Below are 4,098 nucleotides of genomic sequence, written 5' to 3' on the forward strand. Positions count from 1 at the left end.
ACGGCGTAACTTCCAGGCGTCATGGGAAGAAGTCCAAAAATAACATTTTTCGATTTGTTTTTCATAAAAATAATTACTGGAAAATGTCTACACAGCATATACTATATCCATTTACTTTTATAAGAGAAATGCGTTATTTACTGATTAATACATGAGGGACGGTAGACATTTTTGTTGCTCTAGCAACAAGAGTCTAGTTGAATTATCTTTTGGATAAGACATATCTTAATAGTGAGATTTATAACCCTATGCCTACTGTGCTGACGTCTCATGGGCGGGGCCATATATGCCAACGATGACTAAATTTCCATAAAATATCTTCTTAAATCCCACACTAAGAAACACAAGGGCATAGTATAATTATTGTCAATTAAGCCACACTAAACTAAATGTGCTGTTATTTAGTCGTTTATTTCATCTTCTTATCTTGTGAAATTAAGTGCATTTGGAGCAGGGGTTCAGGCTTTTCATTTTTTTCTGAGGGGTGTTTCGGCTCGGTGAATACTGTCCTTTGTGGGATGCTAAATCATCGCACTGACCTCAAAAAACAACAATTATCGTTTAATGATATGATTTAGCGACAAAGTAAAACAGACATATCAAATGGGGTGTTATCAAGCAAAGATTTTAGTTTGAAGCCACAGCCAAACAAATTAATTAAGAAGCGCAATATTTCATTTGAAGATCCTTTTTTAGTCCAATGTAGAGAAATTCAAATGTTATATCGATCTCGTATGCTATGTGCAGGTGAATAAAACGTTTGATGTTTCTTTGATTGTTAGATATCGGCCAATCAGAGAGAAAGAGTTTAAGGTGGCTCACTACACCTTGAAATATTTTCTCAAATCAGCAGAGTATTACTTAATTATAATAAATATCATAATGGATAAGAGGTATTTAAGTCAAATAGGTAGAACAAATGTGCAACTTTGGATAAAAAAAATTACATTTTCGAAAATTTAATTCAGTAAACATGAACAAAATCTCCAGGCGGATTCAAACTCATGATCTTCGGTTAAGGAGCCCAATACTTTAGCCACTGATCTACAACGATATGCAACCCAATTGAACGATACAAACAGTTTAACAAAACATTTAAATTCCCATCTAGTGACGTAGTGTCTTAAAAGTATAATTCTTAGTGTAGCGAAGTACCTTAATCAATCACATCAAAATATTTAGCCATTTTAGTCACTTATTTCACTCGTGTTCTCTGATTTCTGTCCTCCAACTTTCCACTTTTATGAATTGATGTTTGAAAATATGTATGAATGACGCTTAAAACTGATACCTTTTTATTTACTTACAAAAGTTACCTGTATGCTTTTACTCTATGTAATTTATTACTGACCCTTTGCAAATTATAGTGTGTAATGCTTTAAAATATGAAATATTTACTCTTGCATATACATTTCCTTTAATAACACTTTTGAGCATTTCGCAGTTATTCCTGCATAACATAAAATACTTGGTCAATTGTTCAAGGTAGCGCAAGAATAATCTTAATTGAAGAATTATTATTCCGCCGAGCTTTACTTGTTAGTTTTTTCAATTATAGGACTGAACCTTTTTTACTGTTCCATTTGATGAAATAAAACGTAATTGCTTGTCAAAAGTAGTGTTATGTAACACTCGGAACGCTTGTCTTGTGTTGAGAACAAAACGATGTAAAGTTTATAATTTATTCAACCATAAATAACATGACACAAATACATGTAACAACGCCATTCAAAAAGTCTGTATATTTATATAGTGCCAAAAGCAAACGATAAATTAGAACCAATAAGATACGTTAATCTTATCCCGTTAAAAAGATTATCCAATCATAGTTAATCCCCATCCCGTAAAAGAATCTCGGTCTCGTATCAATTAACGTGAAAATATTACAGTACAGTAAATAAGTAAAACAATTTAAAGTTAATTATCAAACACAAAAAAAAATAACTTACAAGTATTTTATAATCGATATAAACGTCAAGTAAATTAAATTTATCCGCCAAAAGATATGAAAATAGAATACAAAACCATGGGTAAGAAAGATGAATAAGAAAAAATGGCCGCAACGTAAACAACCAAAGCATGTGTGAGAAAATAAAGAAGAACTACAGGAAGTCAACTGTCTGTCGTAACCAACTATTTTAAACTGGAAATGACTCCCGACGGGTAAGTGTGCCAAAATTTGAGATTAATTATTTATATAACAATATTTAAATAACAAATGCATAATACACAGGTCAAATGTTACGTTATACTCGTCACAGGAATCATATTGATACACAGGCAAACCATTAAGACAGAGAAAACATTCATACAGAAATAAAAAGGGAATAAGGGCATTATAATGTTACAGTTATTTTGAAGCTTTCTAGGTCATCAGAAAAAAGAAATAACAAAGCGCTGTTATGCATTTATTTGCAGCAAATTTTAATCCGTTTTTAATGTACATCGGGATAAATACGGGTTGGTAAATGATCAAATCTTTCATAAAATCTTTCGGGAAAATTTATGGTAGATTTATAGGTAATTATTTGTCAACTAAGCCTATTCTTTTAAAACAATCAAAACTGCAAACCATTTATTTAACAAACGTGCCTCAAGTAGGACATTTAACTTGTATCACGTTTATTCTCTCTACCAAACCAAAGGAAAACACAGAAAAAATGAATCCTTAGAAAGTAAAGTTTTAGATAGAATAAAGACTGTTCAGAAACATTTGATTTTTCCACGGATGTTTGAAAATACACTTGCTTTACGGATGCAAAATAACGTCACAATTGTAGACTGAACACGTGGGGTTTAGTTAAACTATGCTCTAAGATTTGATTAAACGTTTTATGTTACAGATTAATTATGCTGTCTGTAACAAAACAAAATTGTATTATCTCCTTTTGAACGACAAAATATGCATCGGGCCAACGCTGACATTGTTTACAAATTAAATTGTTCAAGATAAGTTTTAATTTAAATTACAGCGAAAAGTATAACCTTGTCTCTAAAAGGTTTCATGCATTTAGCATGGTAAATTATTTTGTCATCTATTCTTAAAAATCAATAATTAATATATCAAAAAATACTTTTTAAACACTGAAAATGTCACACATTATCCCCTGGACAAAAATCTAGAGGTGGCGTTGAAAGTGGAATTTAAAGTATTCTGCAAAACACAGGGCAAGAGGAAGGAAATCTACCAAACAACGAATGTGGTGGTTTAACACAAGAAACTAAAGATTTTCATTTAAGCTCTTTTTCTTTAATTTCTTATGCTATGTATTGGTAGAAAAAGTTATAGTGCTTAATTCAATAAAAGTAAGTTACTTCTTCAATTATAGCAATCAGATCTTCGGGCAAATGTACCTGTATAAAACACAATAAACTGAATATGAAGTAAGAAGTTTCAAAACCAAATAAAAATACCATTATTTAGTCATTTTCAAATAAACAGTCGAAGAAATCCTGGGATAAAACACATTACAAACATGTTGAGGAAGAGAGATTTGAGGAAAGAAATGTGTTTGCATCTCATAATTACAAAGATTCAGGTTTGTTTATTTAGACTGCACAATTGTCTATACAATTGATAATTGACATAGATAAGTGAGGTAAGATAAAAAAAAAAAAGGCTAAATACGCAGAGAAAACCATTGGAAAACTAACAATAGCTATTTTTAGGTCGTCTCGGTACTCGGTATGTTTTATTTTTTTTTGATAGATACTCCATGTTCTTAAACAACAAAGCTAAAATTAAAACTTTCAAATTAATTTGAGCAATAAATTGGTGACAATAATTAAGCATTTACTTCAGACGGAATGTTCCCGACAGAAATAACCTCCCGGACGAAGAGGCTCTTTTTATGTTGTCTTCCGGTCGGAAGTATAGCGATATAAAACTAGTTCATTTTATCTTTGAGCGATAAACGATGTATTGTGTCGATGTATATGAAAATTACAATCTAGTTGGTTTTGAATGCACGAAAGCTTATATATAATCTTATAATCTTATAACTTATGTATCATATGAAATACATACACAAACGCTAAATGTTCCTAACAAAGAGAAATACAAATTATGAAATAGAATGATACTTATTTCATGGAGAT

The sequence above is a fragment of the Crassostrea angulata genome, chromosome 5 (assembly GCF_025612915.1).
Source record: "Crassostrea angulata isolate pt1a10 chromosome 5, ASM2561291v2, whole genome shotgun sequence".
Classification (NCBI taxonomy): Eukaryota; Metazoa; Mollusca; class Bivalvia; order Ostreida; family Ostreidae; genus Magallana; species Magallana angulata.